Source organism: Denticeps clupeoides, unplaced genomic scaffold, assembly GCF_900700375.1.
Source record: "Denticeps clupeoides unplaced genomic scaffold, fDenClu1.1, whole genome shotgun sequence".
Lineage (NCBI taxonomy): Eukaryota > Metazoa > Chordata > Actinopteri > Clupeiformes > Denticipitidae > Denticeps > Denticeps clupeoides.
Window position 1 is genome coordinate 1 of NW_021629949.1, and position 17,762 is coordinate 17,762.

General features: G+C 38.9%; 28 pseudogenes; all 28 read left to right on the forward strand.

The window, feature by feature from the left end:
- The first annotated feature begins 1,172 nt into the window (after positions 1 to 1,172).
- On the forward strand, positions 1,173 to 1,291 carry LOC114778094 (uncharacterized; annotated as a pseudogene).
- Positions 1,292 to 1,452: 161 nt separating this feature from the next.
- Positions 1,453 to 1,571, forward strand: LOC114778040 (uncharacterized; annotated as a pseudogene).
- Positions 1,572 to 2,923: 1,352 nt separating this feature from the next.
- Positions 2,924 to 3,042, forward strand: LOC114778096 (uncharacterized; annotated as a pseudogene).
- A 159-nt stretch (positions 3,043 to 3,201) lies between these two features.
- Positions 3,202 to 3,320, forward strand: LOC114778061 (uncharacterized; annotated as a pseudogene).
- Positions 3,321 to 4,117: 797 nt separating this feature from the next.
- LOC114778097 (uncharacterized) lies at positions 4,118 to 4,236 on the forward strand (annotated as a pseudogene).
- Positions 4,237 to 4,397: 161 nt separating this feature from the next.
- Positions 4,398 to 4,516, forward strand: LOC114778072 (uncharacterized; annotated as a pseudogene).
- Positions 4,517 to 4,675: 159 nt separating this feature from the next.
- Positions 4,676 to 4,794, forward strand: LOC114778089 (uncharacterized; annotated as a pseudogene).
- Positions 4,795 to 5,869: 1,075 nt separating this feature from the next.
- LOC114778098 (uncharacterized) lies at positions 5,870 to 5,988 on the forward strand (annotated as a pseudogene).
- Positions 5,989 to 6,149: 161 nt separating this feature from the next.
- LOC114778083 (uncharacterized) lies at positions 6,150 to 6,268 on the forward strand (annotated as a pseudogene).
- Positions 6,269 to 6,427: 159 nt separating this feature from the next.
- LOC114778095 (uncharacterized) lies at positions 6,428 to 6,546 on the forward strand (annotated as a pseudogene).
- Positions 6,547 to 6,706: 160 nt separating this feature from the next.
- Positions 6,707 to 6,825, forward strand: LOC114778046 (uncharacterized; annotated as a pseudogene).
- Positions 6,826 to 7,900: 1,075 nt separating this feature from the next.
- On the forward strand, positions 7,901 to 8,019 carry LOC114778099 (uncharacterized; annotated as a pseudogene).
- A 160-nt stretch (positions 8,020 to 8,179) lies between these two features.
- Positions 8,180 to 8,298, forward strand: LOC114778051 (uncharacterized; annotated as a pseudogene).
- Positions 8,299 to 9,648: 1,350 nt separating this feature from the next.
- LOC114778100 (uncharacterized) lies at positions 9,649 to 9,767 on the forward strand (annotated as a pseudogene).
- A 161-nt stretch (positions 9,768 to 9,928) lies between these two features.
- LOC114778052 (uncharacterized) lies at positions 9,929 to 10,047 on the forward strand (annotated as a pseudogene).
- Positions 10,048 to 10,210: 163 nt separating this feature from the next.
- On the forward strand, positions 10,211 to 10,329 carry LOC114778090 (uncharacterized; annotated as a pseudogene).
- A 1,072-nt stretch (positions 10,330 to 11,401) lies between these two features.
- On the forward strand, positions 11,402 to 11,520 carry LOC114778091 (uncharacterized; annotated as a pseudogene).
- Positions 11,521 to 11,680: 160 nt separating this feature from the next.
- LOC114778053 (uncharacterized) lies at positions 11,681 to 11,799 on the forward strand (annotated as a pseudogene).
- A 158-nt stretch (positions 11,800 to 11,957) lies between these two features.
- Positions 11,958 to 12,076, forward strand: LOC114778054 (uncharacterized; annotated as a pseudogene).
- A 1,070-nt stretch (positions 12,077 to 13,146) lies between these two features.
- On the forward strand, positions 13,147 to 13,265 carry LOC114778055 (uncharacterized; annotated as a pseudogene).
- A 792-nt stretch (positions 13,266 to 14,057) lies between these two features.
- On the forward strand, positions 14,058 to 14,176 carry LOC114778041 (uncharacterized; annotated as a pseudogene).
- Positions 14,177 to 15,247: 1,071 nt separating this feature from the next.
- LOC114778042 (uncharacterized) lies at positions 15,248 to 15,366 on the forward strand (annotated as a pseudogene).
- A 160-nt stretch (positions 15,367 to 15,526) lies between these two features.
- On the forward strand, positions 15,527 to 15,645 carry LOC114778056 (uncharacterized; annotated as a pseudogene).
- A 161-nt stretch (positions 15,646 to 15,806) lies between these two features.
- On the forward strand, positions 15,807 to 15,925 carry LOC114778092 (uncharacterized; annotated as a pseudogene).
- A 160-nt stretch (positions 15,926 to 16,085) lies between these two features.
- On the forward strand, positions 16,086 to 16,204 carry LOC114778057 (uncharacterized; annotated as a pseudogene).
- Positions 16,205 to 17,001: 797 nt separating this feature from the next.
- Positions 17,002 to 17,120, forward strand: LOC114778043 (uncharacterized; annotated as a pseudogene).
- Positions 17,121 to 17,280: 160 nt separating this feature from the next.
- On the forward strand, positions 17,281 to 17,399 carry LOC114778058 (uncharacterized; annotated as a pseudogene).
- Positions 17,400 to 17,558: 159 nt separating this feature from the next.
- On the forward strand, positions 17,559 to 17,677 carry LOC114778093 (uncharacterized; annotated as a pseudogene).
- Positions 17,678 to 17,762: the final 85 nt, after the last annotated feature.

Here is a 17,762-nt window from a genome sequence, read left to right on the forward strand (position 1 = left end):
GAAGAATGGCCCCATGCTTGTCTGATCTCAGAAGCTAAGAAGGCTTGGGCCTGGTTAGTACTTGGATGGGAGACTACCTGGGAATACCAGGTGCTGTAAGCTTTAACTATTGAAAAACTTTTAAAATAAAAGTATTTACATGGCTTTGTTAGCTTTTTGCCTTTTCTCCATCATAATTTGACAGTAAAGCGGGAGTTTTCACTCTTTGATATGTGTTAAGCCCCTTTGGTTTAAAGTTCAAGATTTTCAAGCAGAGTTTGTGTACGGACAAACCAGCTGAAGAATGCCCAATCTTGTCTTATCTCAGAAGCTAAGAAGGCTTGGGCCTGGTTAGTACTTGGATGGGAGACTACCTGGGAATACCAGGTGCTGTAAGCTTTAACTATTGAAAAACTTTTAAAATAAAGTATTTACATGGCTTTGTTAGCTTTTTTGCCTTTTCTCCATCATAATTTGACAGTAAAGCGGGAGTTTTCGCACTTTATAATGTTTTCAAAGCCCTTTTGTTTAAAGTCCAAGATTTTCAAGCAGAGTTTGCTTACAGACATGCCAGCTGAAGATTGCCCAATCTTGTCTGATCTCAGAAGCTAAGAAGGCCTGGGCCTGGTTAGTACTTGGATGGGAGACTACGTAGGAATGCCAGGTGCAGTAAGCTTTAACTATTGAAAACTTTTAAAATGAAAGTATTTACATCACTTTGTTAACTTTTTTTAAAGTAAGTTAAGGGGTATTTTCTTTCTTTGATATGTTTTCCCGCCTTTTTTCTTTTTTTTTTTTTTTTTTTAACTTCTCTTCAGGTTTCTTTGTCTGTGTGTGCTCTACAACGATCATTCACAGGCTTGGAGCTGAATCGATTAGGTGGGGTTTTCCAGCCCTCGGCCTTCAGGTGCTACGCACCCTGATGTCAGTTTAATATCTGATATGTCATATTAAGCGGATTTTTAGAACAGGGAGTCGGCAATAGGGCCTGCTCCATCCGCTCCATTCATCGACCCAGTATTGCATTGCCTCTAGAAGGTGTGCACTTTATTTGTTGTATTGCAAATAAAAGCTTACCACTCCAACTTTTTGCCTTTTCTCCATCATAATTTGACAGTAAAGCGGGAGTTTTAACTCTTTGATATGTGTTCAAGCCCTTTTGGTTTAAAGTTCAAGATTTTCAAGCAGAGTTTGTGTATGGACAAACCAGCTGAAGAATGCCCAATCTTGTCTGATCTCAGAAGCTAAGAAGGCTTGGGCCTGGTTAGTACTTGGATGGGAGACTACCTGGGAATACCAGGTGCTGTAAGCTTTAACTATTGAAAAACTTTTAAAATGAAAGTATTTACATGGCTTTGTTAGCTTTTTTTGCCTTTTCTGCCATCATAATTTGACAGTAAAGCGGGAGTTTTCACTCTTTGATATGTGTTCAAGCCCCTTTGGTTTAAAGTTCAAGATTTTCAAGCAGAGTTTGTGTACGGACAAACCAGCTGAAGAATGCCCAATCTTGTCTGATCTCAGAAGCTAAGAAGGCTTGGGCCTGGTTAGTACTTGGATGGGAGACTACCTGGGAATACCAGGTGCTGTAAGCTTTAACTATTGAAAAACTTTTAAAATGAAAGTATTTACATGGCTTTGTTAGCTTTTTTGCCTTTTCTCCATCATAATTTGACAGTAAAGCGGGAGTTTTCGCACTATTGATATGTTATCAAAGCCCTTTTGGTTTAAAGTTCAAGATTTTCAAGCAGAGTTTGTGTACAGACAAACCAGCTGAAGAATGCCCAATGTTGTCTGATCTCAGAAGCTAAGAAGGCTTGGGCCTGGTTAGTACTTGGATGGGAGACTACCTGGGAATACCAGGTGCTGTAAGCTTTAACTATTGAAAAACTTTTAAAATGAAAGTATTTACATGGCTTTGTTAGCTTTTTTTGCCTTTTCTCCATCATAATTTGACAGTAAAGCGGGAGTTTTCACTCTTTGATATGTGTTTAAGCCCCTTTGGTTTAAAGTTCAAGATTTTCAAGCAGAGTTTGTGTACGGACAAACCAGCTGAAGAATGCCCAATCTTGTCTTATCTCAGAAGCTAAGAAGGCTTGGGCCTGGTTAGTACTTGGATGGGAGACTACCTGGGAATACCAGGTGCTGTAAGCTTTAACTATTGAAAAACTTTTAAAATAAAAGTATTTACATGGCTTTGTTAGCTTTTTTGCCTTTTCTCCATCATAATTTGACAGTAAAGCGGGAGTTTTCGCACTTTATAATGTTTTCAAAGCCCTTTTGTTTAAAGTCCAAGATTTTCAAGCAGAGTTTGCTTACAGACATGCCAGCTGAAGATTGCCCAATCTTGTCTGATCTCAGAAGCTAAGAAGGCCTGGGCCTGGTTAGTACTTGGATGGGAGACTACGTAGGAATGCCAGGTGCAGTAAGCTTTAACTATTGAAAACTTTTAAAATGAAAGTATTTACATCACTTTGTTAACTTTTTTTAAAGTAAGTTAAGGGGTATTTTCTTTCTTTGATATGTTTTCCCGCCTTTTTTCTTTTTTTTTTTTTTTTTTAACTTCTCTTCAGGTTTCTTTGTCTGTGTGTGCTCTACAACGATCATTCACAGGCTTGGAGCTGAATCGATTAGGTGGGGTTTTCCAGCCCTCGGCCTTCAGGTGCTACGCACCCTGATGTCAGTTTAATATCTGATATGTCATATTAAGCGGATTTTTAGAACAGGGAGTCGGCAATAGGGCCTGCTCCATCCGCTCCATTCATCGACCCAGTATTGCATTGCCTCTAGAAGGTGTGCACTTTATTTGTTGTATTGCAAATAAAAGCTTACCACTCCAACTTTTTGCCTTTTCTCCATCATAATTTGACAGTAAAGCGGGAGTTTTAACTCTTTGATATGTGTTCAAGCCCTTTGGTTTAAAGTTCAAGATTTTCAAGCAGAGTTTGTGTATGGACAAACCAGCTGAAGAATGCCCAATCTTGTCTGATCTCAGAAGCTAAGAAGGCTTGGGCCTGGTTAGTACTTGGATGGGAGACTACCTGGGAATACCAGGTGCTGTAAGCTTTAACTATTGAAAAACTTTTAAAATGAAAGTATTTACATGGCTTTGTTAGCTTTTTTGCCTTTTCTCCATCATAATTTGACAGTAAAGCGGGAGTTTTCACTCTTTGATATGTGTTCAAGCCCCTTTGGTTTAAAGTTCAAGATTTTCAAGCAGAGTTTGTGTACGGACAAACCAGCTGAAGAATGCCCAATCTTGTCTGATCTCAGAAGCTAAGAAGGCTTGGGCCTGGTTAGTACTTGGATGGGAGACTACCTGGGAATACCAGGTGCTGTAAGCTTTAACTATTGAAAAACTTTTAAAATGAAAGTATTTACATGGCTTTGTTAGCTTTTTTTGCCTTTTCTCCATCATAATTTGACAGTAAAGCGGGAGTTTTCGCACTTTATAATGTTTTCAAAGCCCTTTGGTTTAAAGTTCAAGATTTTCAAGCAGAGTTTGTGTACAGACAAACCAGCTGAAGAATGCCCAATCTTGTCTGATCTCAGAAGCTAAGAAGGCCTGGGCCTGGTTAGTACTTGGATGGGAGACTACGTAGGAATGCCAGGTGCAGTAAGCTTTAACTATTGAAAACTTTTAAAATGAAAGTATTTACATCACTTTGTTAACTTTTTTTTAAAGTAAGTTAAGGGGTATTTTCTTTCTTTGATATGTTTTCCCGCCTTTTTTCTTTTTTTTTTTTTTTTTTTTAACTTCTCTTCAGGTTTCTTTGTCTGTGTGTGCTCTACAACGATCATTCACAGGCTTGGAGCTGAATCGATTAGGTGGGGTTTTCCAGCCCTCGGCCTTCAGGTGCTACGCACCCTGATGTCAGTTTAATATCTGATATGTCATATTAAGCGGATTTTTAGAACAGGGAGTCGGCAATAGGGCCTGCTCCATCCGCTCCATTCATCGACCCAGTATTGCATTGCCTCTAGAAGGTGTGCACTTTATTTGTTGTATTGCAAATAAAAGCTTACCACTCCAACTTTTTGCCTTTTCTCCATCATAATTTGACAGTAAAGCGGGAGTTTTAACTCTTTGATATGTGTTCAAGCCCTTTGGTTTAAAGTTCAAGATTTTCAAGCAGAGTTTGTGTATGGACAAACCAGCTGAAGAATGCCCAATCTTGTCTGATCTCAGAAGCTAAGAAGGCTTGGGCCTGGTTAGTACTTGGATGGGAGACTACCTGGGAATACCAGGTGCTGTAAGCTTTAACTATTGAAAAACTTTTAAAATGAAAGTATTTACATGGCTTTGTTAGCTTTTTTTGCCTTTTCTCGCATCATAATTTGACAGTAAAGCGGGAGTTTTCACTCTTTGATATGTGTTCAAGCCCCTTTGGTTTAAAGTTCAAGATTTTCAAGCAGAGTTTGTGTACGGACAAACCAGCTGAAGAATGCCCAATCTTGTCTGATCTCAGAAGCTAAGAAGGCTTGGGCCTGGTTAGTACTTGGATGGGAGACTACCTGGGAATACCAGGTGCTGTAAGCTTTAACTATTGAAAAACTTTTAAAATGAAAGTATTTACATGGCTTTGTTAGCTTTTTTGCCTTTTCTCCATCATAATTTGACAGTAAAGCGGGAGTTTTCGCACTTTATAATGTGTTCAAAGCCCTTTGGTTTAAAGTTCAAGATTTTCAAGCAGAGTTTGTGTACAGACAAACCAGCTGAAGAATGCCCAATCTTGTCTGATCTCAGAAGCTAAGAAGGCTTGGGCCTGGTTAGTACTTGGATGGGAGACTACCTGGGAATACCAGGTGCTGTAAGCTTTAACTATTGAAAAACTTTTAAAATGAAAGTATTTACATGGCTTTGTTAGCTTTTTTTGCCTTTTCTCCATCATAATTTGACAGTAAAGCGGGAGTTTTCACTCTTTGATATGTGTTTAAAGCCCCTTTGGTTTAAAGTTCAAGATTTTCAAGCAGAGTTTGTGTACGGACAAACCAGCTGAAGAATGCCCAATCTTGTCTTATCTCAGAAGCTAAGAAGGCTTGGGCCTGGTTAGTACTTGGATGGGAGACTACCTGGGAATACCAGGTGCTGTAAGCTTTAACTATTGAAAAACTTTTAAAATAAAAGTATTTACATGGCTTTGTTAGCTTTTTTGCCTTTTCTCCATCATAATTTGACAGTAAAGCGGGAGTTTTCGCACTTTATAATGTTTTCAAAGCCCTTTTGTTTAAAGTCCAAGATTTTCAAGCAGAGTTTGCTTACAGACATGCCAGCTGAAGATTGCCCAATCTTGTCTGATCTCAGAAGCTAAGAAGGCCTGGGCCTGGTTAGTACTTGGATGGGAGACTACGTAGGAATGCCAGGTGCAGTAAGCTTTAACTATTGAAAACTTTTAAAATGAAAGTATTTACATCACTTTGTTAACTTTTTTTTAAAGTAAGTTAAGGGGTATTTTCTTTCTTTGATATGTTTTCCCGCCTTTTTTCTTTTTTTTTTTTTTTTTTTAACTTCTCTTCAGGTTTCTTTGTCTGTGTGTGCTCTACAACGATCATTCACAGGCTTGGAGCTGAATCGATTAGGTGGGGTTTTCCAGCCCTCGGCCTTCAGGTGCTACGCACCCTGATGTCAGTTTAATATCTGATATGTCATATTAAGCGGATTTTTAGAACAGGGAGTCGGCAATAGGGCCTGCTCCATCCGCTCCATTCATCGACCCAGTATTGCATTGCCTCTAGAAGGTGTGCACTTTATTTGTTGTATTGCAAATAAAAGCTTACCACTCCAACTTTTTGCCTTTTCTCCATCATAATTTGACAGTAAAGCGGGAGTTTTAACTCTTTGATATGTGTTCAAGCCCTTTGGTTTAAAGTTCAAGATTTTCAAGCAGAGTTTGTGTATGGACAAACCAGCTGAAGAATGCCCAATCTTGTCTGATCTCAGAAGCTAAGAAGGCTTGGGCCTGGTTAGTACTTGGATGGGAGACTACCTGGGAATACCAGGTGCTGTAAGCTTTAACTATTGAAAAACTTTTAAAATGAAAGTATTTACATGGCTGTGTTAGCTTTTTTTGCCTTTTCAGCCATCATAATTTGACAGTAAAGCGGGAGTTTTCACTCTTTGATATGTGTTCAAGCCCCTTTGGTTTAAAGTTCAAGATTTTCAAGCAGAGTTTGTGTACGGACAAACCAGCTGAAGAATGCCCAATCTTGTCTGATCTCAGAAGCTAAGAAGGCTTGGGCCTGGTTAGTACTTGGATGGGAGACTACCTGGGAATACCAGGTGCTGTAAGCTTTAACTATTGAAAAACTTTTAAAATGAAAGTATTTACATGGCTTTGTTAGCTTTTTTTGCCTTTTCTCCATCATAATTTGACAGTAAAGCGGGAGTTTTCACTCTTGATATGTGTTCAAAGCCCTTTGGTTTAAAGTTCAAGATTTTCAAGCAGAGTTTGTGTACGGACAAACCAGCTGAAGAATGCCCAATCTTGTCTGATCTCAGAAGCTAAGAAGGCTTGGGCCTGGTTAGTACTTGGATGGGAGACTACCTGGGAATACCAGGTGCTGTAAGCTTTAACTATTGAAAAACTTTTAAAATGAAAGTATTTACATGGCTTTGTTAGCTTTTTTTGCCTTTTCTCCATCATAATTTGACAGTAAAGCGGGAGTTTTCACTCTTTGATATGTGTTCAAGCCCCTTTGGTTTAAAGTTCAAGATTTTCAAGCAGAGTTTGTGTACGGACAAACCAGCTGAAGAATGCCCAATCTTGTCTGATCTCAGAAGCTAAGAAGGCTTGGGCCTGGTTAGTACTTGGATGGGAGACTACCTGGGAATACCAGGTGCTGTAAGCTTTAACTATTGAAAAACTTTTAAAATGAAAGTATTTACATGGCTTTGTTAGCTTTTTTGCCTTTTCTCCATCATAATTTGACAGTAAAGCGGGAGTTTTCACTCTTGATATGTGTTCAAGCCCTTTGGTTTAAAGTTCAAGATTTTCAAGCAGAGTTTGTGTACGGACAAACCAGCTGAAGAATGCCCAATCTTGTCTTATCTCAGAAGCTAAGAAGGCTTGGGCCTGGTTAGTACTTGGATGGGAGACTACCTGGGAATACCAGGTGCTGTAAGCTTTAACTATTGAAAAACTTTTAAAATAAAAGTATTTACATGGCTTTGTTAGCTTTTTTGCCTTTTCTCCATCATAATTTGACAGTAAAGCGGGAGTTTTCGCACTTTATAATGTTTTCAAAGCCCTTTTGTTTAAAGTCCAAGATTTTCAAGCAGAGTTTGCTTACAGACATGCCAGCTGAAGATTGCCCAATCTTGTCTGATCTCAGAAGCTAAGAAGGCCTGGGCCTGGTTAGTACTTGGATGGGAGACTACGTAGGAATGCCAGGTGCAGTAAGCTTTAACTATTGAAAACTTTTAAAATGAAAGTATTTACATCACTTTGTTAACTTTTTTTAAAGTAAGTTAAGGGGTATTTTCTTTCTTTGATATGTTTTCCCGCCTTTTTTCTTTTTTTTTTTTTTTTTTTTTTTAACTTCTCTTCAGGTTTCTTTGTCTGTGTGTGCTCTACAACGATCATTCACAGGCTTGGAGCTGAATCGATTAGGTGGGGTTTTCCAGCCCTCGGCCTTCAGGTGCTACGCACCCTGATGTCAGTTTAATATCTGATATGTCATATTAAGCGGATTTTTAGAACAGGGAGTCGGCAATAGGGCCTGCTCCATCCGCTCCATTCATCGACCCAGTATTGCATTGCCTCTAGAAGGTGTGCACTTTATTTGTTGTATTGCAAATAAAAGCTTACCACTCCAACTTTTTGCCTTTTCTCCATCATAATTTGACAGTAAAGCGGGAGTTTTAACTCTTTGATATGTGTTCAAGCCCTTTTGGTTTAAAGTTCAAGATTTTCAAGCAGAGTTTGTGTATGGACAAACCAGCTGAAGAATGCCCAATCTTGTCTGATCTCAGAAGCTAAGAAGGCTTGGGCCTGGTTAGTACTTGGATGGGAGACTACCTGGGAATACCAGGTGCTGTAAGCTTTAACTATTGAAAAACTTTTAAAATGAAAGTATTTACATGGCTTTGTTAGCTTTTTTTGCCTTTTCTGCATCATAATTTGACAGTAAAGCGGGAGTTTTCACTCTTTGATATGTGTTCAAGCCCCTTTGGTTTAAAGTTCAAGATTTTCAAGCAGAGTTTGTGTACGGACAAACCAGCTGAAGAATGCCCAATCTTGTCTGATCTCAGAAGCTAAGAAGGCTTGGGCCTGGTTAGTACTTGGATGGGAGACTACCTGGGAATACCAGGTGCTGTAAGCTTTAACTATTGAAAAACTTTTAAAATGAAAGTATTTACATGGCTTTGTTAGCTTTTTTTGCCTTTTCTCCATCATAATTTGACAGTAAAGCGGGAGTTTTCGCACTTTATAATGTTATCAAAGCCCTTTGGTTTAAAGTTCAAGATTTTCAAGCAGAGTTTGTGTAAGGACAAACCAGCTGAAGAATGCCCAATCTTGTCTGATCTCAGAAGCTAAGAAGGCTTGGGCCTGGTTAGTACTTGGATGGGAGACTACCTGGGAATACCAGGTGCTGTAAGCTTTAACTATTGAAAAACTTTTAAAATGAAAGTATTTACATGGCTTTGTTAGCTTTTTTTGCCTTTTCTCCATCATAATTTGACAGTAAAGCGGGAGTTTTCACTCTTTGATATGTGTTTAAGCCCCTTTGGTTTAAAGTTCAAGATTTTCAAGCAGAGTTTGTGTACGGACAAACCAGCTGAAGAATGCCCAATCTTGTCTTATCTCAGAAGCTAAGAAGGCTTGGGCCTGGTTAGTACTTGGATGGGAGACTACCTGGGAATACCAGGTGCTGTAAGCTTTAACTATTGAAAAACTTTTAAAATAAAAGTATTTACATGGCTTTGTTAGCTTTTTTGCCTTTTCTCCATCATAATTTGACAGTAAAGCGGGAGTTTTCGCACTTTATAATGTTTTCAAAGCCCTTTTGTTTAAAGTCCAAGATTTTCAAGCAGAGTTTGCTTACAGACATGCCAGCTGAAGATTGCCCAATCTTGTCTGATCTCAGAAGCTAAGAAGGCCTGGGCCTGGTTAGTACTTGGATGGGAGACTACGTAGGAATGCCAGGTGCAGTAAGCTTTAACTATTGAAAACTTTTAAAATGAAAGTATTTACATCACTTTGTTAACTTTTTTTAAAGTAAGTTAAGGGGTATTTTCTTTCTTTGATATGTTTTCCCGCCTTTTTTCTTTTTTTTTTTTTTTTTAACTTCTCTTCAGGTTTCTTTGTCTGTGTGTGCTCTACAACGATCATTCACAGGCTTGGAGCTGAATCGATTAGGTGGGGTTTTCCAGCCCTCGGCCTTCAGGTGCTACGCACCCTGATGTCAGTTTAATATCTGATATGTCATATTAAGCGGATTTTTAGAACAGGGAGTCGGCAATAGGGCCTGCTCCATCCGCTCCATTCATCGACCCAGTATTGCATTGCCTCTAGAAGGTGTGCACTTTATTTGTTGTATTGCAAATAAAAGCTTACCACTCCAACTTTTTGCCTTTTCTCCATCATAATTTGACAGTAAAGCGGGAGTTTTAACTCTTTGATATGTGTTCAAGCCCTTTGGTTTAAAGTTCAAGATTTTCAAGCAGAGTTTGTGTATGGACAAACCAGCTGAAGAATGCCCAATCTTGTCTGATCTCAGAAGCTAAGAAGGCTTGGGCCTGGTTAGTACTTGGATGGGAGACTACCTGGGAATACCAGGTGCTGTAAGCTTTAACTATTGAAAAACTTTTAAAATGAAAGTATTTACATGGCTTTGTTAGCTTTTTTTGCCTTTACTGTCATCATAATTTGACAGTAAAGCGGGAGTTTTCACTCTTTGATATGTGTTCAAGCCCCTTTGGTTTAAAGTTCAAGATTTTCAAGCAGAGTTTGTGTACGGACAAACCAGCTGAAGAATGCCCAATCTTGTCTGATCTCAGAAGCTAAGAAGGCTTGGGCCTGGTTAGTACTTGGATGGGAGACTACCTGGGAATACCAGGTGCTGTAAGCTTTAACTATTGAAAAACTTTTAAAATGAAAGTATTTACATGGCTTTGTTAGCTTTTTTTGCCTTTTCTCCATCATAATTTGACAGTAAAGCGGGAGTTTTCGCACTCTTGATATTTTTGTCAAAGCCCTTTTGGTTTAAAGTTCAAGATTTTCAAGCAGAGTTTGTGTACAGACAAACCAGCTGAAGAATGCCCAATCTTGTCTGATCTCAGAAGCTAAGAAGGCTTGGGCCTGGTTAGTACTTGGATGGGAGACTACCTGGGAATACCAGGTGCTGTAAGCTTTAACTATTGAAAAACTTTTAAAATGAAAGTATTTACATGGCTTTGTTAGCTTTTTTGCCTTTTCTCCATCATAATTTGACAGTAAAGCGGGAGTTTTCACTCTTTGATATGTGTTTAAGCCCCTTTGGTTTAAAGTTCAAGATTTTCAAGCAGAGTTTGTGTACGGACAAACCAGCTGAAGAATGCCCAATCTTGTCTTATCTCAGAAGCTAAGAAGGCTTGGGCCTGGTTAGTACTTGGATGGGAGACTACCTGGGAATACCAGGTGCTGTAAGCTTTAACTATTGAAAAACTTTTAAAATAAAAGTATTTACATGGCTTTGTTAGCTTTTTTGCCTTTTCTCCATCATAATTTGACAGTAAAGCGGGAGTTTTCGCACTTTATAATGTTTTCAAAGCCCTTTTGTTTAAAGTCCAAGATTTTCAAGCAGAGTTTGCTTACAGACATGCCAGCTGAAGATTGCCCAATCTTGTCTGATCTCAGAAGCTAAGAAGGCCTGGGCCTGGTTAGTACTTGGATGGGAGACTACGTAGGAATGCCAGGTGCAGTAAGCTTTAACTATTGAAAACTTTTAAAATGAAAGTATTTACATCACTTTGTTAACTTTTTTTAAAGTAAGTTAAGGGGTATTTTCTTTCTTTGATATGTTTTCCCGCCTTTTTTCTTTTTTTTTTTTTTTTTTAACTTCTCTTCAGGTTTCTTTGTCTGTGTGTGCTCTACAACGATCATTCACAGGCTTGGAGCTGAATCGATTAGGTGGGGTTTTCCAGCCCTCGGCCTTCAGGTGCTACGCACCCTGATGTCAGTTTAATATCTGATATGTCATATTAAGCGGATTTTTAGAACAGGGAGTCGGCAATAGGGCCTGCTCCATCCGCTCCATTCATCGACCCAGTATTGCATTGCCTCTAGAAGGTGTGCACTTTATTTGTTGTATTGCAAATAAAAGCTTACCACTCCAACTTTTTGCCTTTTCTCCATCATAATTTGACAGTAAAGCGGGAGTTTTAACTCTTTGATATGTGTTCAAGCCCTTTTGGTTTAAAGTTCAAGATTTTCAAGCAGAGTTTGTGTACAGACAAACCAGCTGAAGAATGCCCAATCTTGTCTGATCTCAGAAGCTAAGAAGGCTTGGGCCTGGTTAGTACTTGGATGGGAGACTACCTGGGAATACCAGGTGCTGTAAGCTTTAACTATTGAAAAACTTTTAAAATGAAAGTATTTACATGGCTTTGTTAGCTTTTTTTGCCTTTTCTCCATCATAATTTGACAGTAAAGCGGGAGTTTTCACTCTTTGATATGTGTTCAAGCCCCTTTGGTTTAAAGTTCAAGATTTTCAAGCAGAGTTTGTGTACGGACAAACCAGCTGAAGAATGCCCAATCTTGTCTGATCTCAGAAGCTAAGAAGGCTTGGGCCTGGTTAGTACTTGGATGGGAGACTACCTGGGAATACCAGGTGCTGTAAGCTTTAACTATTGAAAAACTTTTAAAATGAAAGTATTTACATGGCTTTGTTAGCTTTTTTGCCTTTTCTCCATCATAATTTGACAGTAAAGCGGGAGTTTTCACTCTTGATATGTGTTTCAAGCCCTTTGGTTTAAAGTTCAAGATTTTCAAGCAGAGTTTGTGTACGGACAAACCAGCTGAAGAATGCCCAATCTTGTCTGATCTCAGAAGCTAAGAAGGCTTGGGCCTGGTTAGTACTTGGATGGGAGACTACCTGGGAATACCAGGTGCTGTAAGCTTTAACTATTGAAAAACTTTTAAAATGAAAGTATTTACATGGCTTTGTTAGCTTTTTTGCCTTTTCTCCATCATAATTTGACAGTAAAGCGGGAGTTTTCACTCTTTGATATGTGTTTAAAGCCCCTTTGGTTTAAAGTTCAAGATTTTCAAGCAGAGTTTGTGTACGGACAAACCAGCTGAAGAATGCCCAATCTTGTCTTATCTCAGAAGCTAAGAAGGCTTGGGCCTGGTTAGTACTTGGATGGGAGACTACCTGGGAATACCAGGTGCTGTAAGCTTTAACTATTGAAAAACTTTTAAAATAAAAGTATTTACATGGCTTTGTTAGCTTTTTTGCCTTTTCTCCATCATAATTTGACAGTAAAGCGGGAGTTTTCGCACTTTATAATGTTTTCAAAGCCCTTTTGTTTAAAGTCCAAGATTTTCAAGCAGAGTTTGCTTACAGACATGCCAGCTGAAGATTGCCCAATCTTGTCTGATCTCAGAAGCTAAGAAGGCCTGGGCCTGGTTAGTACTTGGATGGGAGACTACGTAGGAATGCCAGGTGCAGTAAGCTTTAACTATTGAAAACTTTTAAAATGAAAGTATTTACATCACTTTGTTAACTTTTTTTAAAGTAAGTTAAGGGGTATTTTCTTTCTTTGATATGTTTTCCCGCCTTTTTTCTTTTTTTTTTTTTTTTAACTTCTCTTCAGGTTTCTTTGTCTGTGTGTGCTCTACAACGATCATTCACAGGCTTGGAGCTGAATCGATTAGGTGGGGTTTTCCAGCCCTCGGCCTTCAGGTGCTACGCACCCTGATGTCAGTTTAATATCTGATATGTCATATTAAGCGGATTTTTAGAACAGGGAGTCGGCAATAGGGCCTGCTCCATCCGCTCCATTCATCGACCCAGTATTGCATTGCCTCTAGAAGGTGTGCACTTTATTTGTTGTATTGCAAATAAAAGCTTACCACTCCAACTTTTTGCCTTTTCTCCATCATAATTTGACAGTAAAGCGGGAGTTTTAACTCTTTGATATGTGTTCAAGCCCTTTGGTTTAAAGTTCAAGATTTTCAAGCAGAGTTTGTGTACGGACAAACCAGCTGAAGAATGCCCAATCTTGTCTGATCTCAGAAGCTAAGAAGGCTTGGGCCTGGTTAGTACTTGGATGGGAGACTACCTGGGAATACCAGGTGCTGTAAGCTTTAACTATTGAAAAACTTTTAAAATGAAAGTATTTACATGGCTTTGTTAGCTTTTTTGCCTTTTCTCCATCATAATTTGACAGTAAAGCGGGAGTTTTCGCACTTTATAATGTTTTCAAAGCCCTTTGTTTAAAGTTCAAGATTTTCAAGCAGAGTTTGCTTACAGACATGCCAGCTGAAGATTGCCCAATCTTGTCTGATCTCAGAAGCTAAGAAGGCCTGGGCCTGGTTAGTACTTGGATGGGAGACTACGTAGGAATGCCAGGTGCAGTAAGCTTTAACTATTGAAAACTTTTAAAATGAAAGTATTTACATCACTTTGTTAACTTTTTTTAAAGTAAGTTAAGGGGTATTTTCTTTCTTTGATATGTTTTCCCCGCCTTTTTTCTTTTTTTTTTTTTTTTAACTTCTCTTCAGGTTTCTTTGTCTGTGTGTGCTCTACAACGATCATTCACAGGCTTGGAGCTGAATCGATTAGGTGGGGTTTTCCAGCCCTCGGCCTTCAGGTGCTACGCACCCTGATGTCAGTTTAATATCTGATATGTCATATTAAGCGGATTTTTAGAACAGGGAGTCGGCAATAGGGCCTGCTCCATCCGCTCCATTCATCGACCCAGTATTGCATTGCCTCTAGAAGGTGTGCACTTTATTTGTTGTATTGCAAATAAAAGCTTACCACTCCAACTTTTTGCCTTTTCTCCATCATAATTTGACAGTAAAGCGGGAGTTTTAACTCTTTGATATGTGTTCAAGCCCTTTTGGTTTAAAGTTCAAGATTTTCAAGCAGAGTTTGTGTATGGACAAACCAGCTGAAGAATGCCCAATCTTGTCTGATCTCAGAAGCTAAGAAGGCTTGGGCCTGGTTAGTACTTGGATGGGAGACTACCTGGGAATACCAGGTGCTGTAAGCTTTAACTATTGAAAAACTTTTAAAATGAAAGTATTTACATGGCTTTGTTAGCTTTTTTGCCTTTTCTCCATCATAATTTGACAGTAAAGCGGGAGTTTTCACTCTTTGATATGTGTTTAAGCCCCTTTGGTTTAAAGTTCAAGATTTTCAAGCAGAGTTTGTGTACGGACAAACCAGCTGAAGAATGCCCAATCTTGTCTTATCTCAGAAGCTAAGAAGGCTTGGGCCTGGTTAGTACTTGGATGGGAGACTACCTGGGAATACCAGGTGCTGTAAGCTTTAACTATTGAAAAACTTTTAAAATAAAAGTATTTACATGGCTTTGTTAGCTTTTTTGCCTTTTCTCCATCATAATTTGACAGTAAAGCGGGAGTTTTCGCACTTTATAATGTTTTCAAAGCCCTTTTGTTTAAAGTCCAAGATTTTCAAGCAGAGTTTGCTTACAGACATGCCAGCTGAAGATTGCCCAATCTTGTCTGATCTCAGAAGCTAAGAAGGCCTGGGCCTGGTTAGTACTTGGATGGGAGACTACGTAGGAATGCCAGGTGCAGTAAGCTTTAACTATTGAAAACTTTTAAAATGAAAGTATTTACATCACTTTGTTAACTTTTTTTAAAGTAAGTTAAGGGGTATTTTCTTTCTTTGATATGTTTTCCCGCCTTTTTTCTTTTTTTTTTTTTTTTTTAACTTCTCTTCAGGTTTCTTTGTCTGTGTGTGCTCTACAACGATCATTCACAGGCTTGGAGCTGAATCGATTAGGTGGGGTTTTCCAGCCCTCGGCCTTCAGGTGCTACGCACCCTGATGTCAGTTTAATATCTGATATGTCATATTAAGCGGATTTTTAGAACAGGGAGTCGGCAATAGGGCCTGCTCCATCCGCTCCATTCATCGACCCAGTATTGCATTGCCTCTAGAAGGTGTGCACTTTATTTGTTGTATTGCAAATAAAAGCTTACCACTCCAACTTTTTGCCTTTTCTCCATCATAATTTGACAGTAAAGCGGGAGTTTTAACTCTTTGATATGTGTTCAAGCCCTTTGGTTTAAAGTTCAAGATTTTCAAGCAGAGTTTGTGTATGGACAAACCAGCTGAAGAATGCCCAATCTTGTCTGATCTCAGAAGCTAAGAAGGCTTGGGCCTGGTTAGTACTTGGATGGGAGACTACCTGGGAATACCAGGTGCTGTAAGCTTTAACTATTGAAAAACTTTTAAAATGAAAGTATTTACATGGCTTTGTTAGCTTTTTTTGCCTTTTCTGCATCATAATTTGACAGTAAAGCGGGAGTTTTCACTCTTTGATATGTGTTCAAGCCCCTTTGGTTTAAAGTTCAAGATTTTCAAGCAGAGTTTGTGTACGGACAAACCAGCTGAAGAATGCCCAATCTTGTCTGATCTCAGAAGCTAAGAAGGCTTGGGCCTGGTTAGTACTTGGATGGGAGACTACCTGGGAATACCAGGTGCTGTAAGCTTTAACTATTGAAAAACTTTTAAAATGAAAGTATTTACATGGCTTTGTTAGCTTTTTTTGCCTTTTCTCCATCATATTTTGACAGTAAAGCGGGAGTTTTCGCACATTATAATGTTATCAAAGCCCTTTTGGTTTAAAGTTCAAGATTTTCAAGCAGAGTTTGTGTACAGACAAACCAGCTGAAGAATGCCCAATCTTGTCTGATCTCAGAAGCTAAGAAGGCTTGGGCCTGGTTAGTACTTGGATGGGAGACTACCTGGGAATACCAGGTGCTGTAAGCTTTAACTATTGAAAAACTTTTAAAATGAAAGTATTTACATGGCTTTGTTAGCTTTTTTTGCCTTTTCTCCATCATAATTTGACAGTAAAGCGGGAGTTTTCACTCTTTGATATGTGTTCAAGCCCCTTTGGTTTAAAGTTCAAGATTTTCAAGCAGAGTTTGTGTACGGACAAACCAGCTGAAGAATGCCCAATCTTGTCTGATCTCAGAAGCTAAGAAGGCTTGGGCCTGGTTAGTACTTGGATGGGAGACTACCTGGGAATACCAGGTGCTGTAAGCTTTAACTATTGAAAAACTTTTAAAATAAAAGTATTTACATGGCTTTGTTAGCTTTTTTGCCTTTTCTCCATCATAATTTGACAGTAAAGCGGGAGTTTTCGCACTTTATAATGTTTTCAAAGCCCTTTTGTTTAAAGTCCAAGATTTTCAAGCAGAGTTTGCTTACAGACATGCCAGCTGAAGATTGCCCAATCTTGTCTGATCTCAGAAGCTAAGAAGGCCTGGGCCTGGTTAGTACTTGGATGGGAGACTACGTAGGAATGCCAGGTGCAGTAAGCTTTAACTATTGAAAACTTTTAAAATGAAAGTATTTACATCACTTTGTTAACTTTTTTTAAAGTAAGTTAAGGGGTATTTTCTTTCTTTGATATGTTTTCCCGCCTTTTTTCTTTTTTTTTTTTTTTTTTTTTAACTTCTCTTCAGGTTTCTTTGTCTGTGTGTGCTCTACAACGATCATTCACAGGCTTGGAGCTGAATCGATTAGGTGGGGTTTTCCAGCCCTCGGCCTTCAGGTGCTACGCACCCTGATGTCAGTTTAATATCTGATATGTCATATTAAGCGGATTTTTAGAACAGGGAGTCGGCAATAGGGCCTGCTCCATCCGCTCCATTCATCGACCCAGTATTGCATTGCCTCTAGAAGGTGTGCACTTTATTTGTTGTATTGCAAATAAAAGCTTACCACTCCAACTTTTTGCCTTTTCTCCATCATAATTTGACAGTAAAGCGGGAGTTTTAACTCTTTGATATGTGTTCAAGCCCTTTTGGTTTAAAGTTCAAGATTTTCAAGCAGAGTTTGTGTATGGACAAACCAGCTGAAGAATGCCCAATCTTGTCTGATCTCAGAAGCTAAGAAGGCTTGGGCCTGGTTAGTACTTGGATGGGAGACTACCTGGGAATACCAGGTGCTGTAAGCTTTAACTATTGAAAAACTTTTAAAATGAAAGTATTTACATGGCTTTGTTAGCTTTTTTTGCCTTTTCTGCATCATAATTTGACAGTAAAGCGGGAGTTTTCACTCTTTGATATGTGTTCAAGCCCCTTTGGTTTAAAGTTCAAGATTTTCAAGCAGAGTTTGTGTACGGACAAACCAGCTGAAGAATGCCCAATCTTGTCTGATCTCAGAAGCTAAGAAGGCTTGGGCCTGGTTAGTACTTGGATGGGAGACTACCTGGGAATACCAGGTGCTGTAAGCTTTAACTATTGAAAAACTTTTAAAATGAAAGTATTTACATGGCTTTGTTAGCTTTTTTTGCCTTTTCTCCATCATAATTTGACAGTAAAGCGGGAGTTTTCCACTTTGATATGTGTTCAAGCCCTTTTGGTTTAAAGTTCAAGATTTTCAAGCAGAGTTTGTGTACAGACAAACCAGCTGAAGAATGCCCAATCTTGTCTGATCTCAGAAGCTAAGAAGGCTTGGGCCTGGTTAGTACTTGGATGGGAGACTACCTGGGAATACCAGGTGCTGTAAGCTTTAACTATTGAAAAACTTTTAAAATGAAAGTATTTACATGGCTTTGTTAGCTTTTTTGCCTTTTCTCCATCATAATTTGACAGTA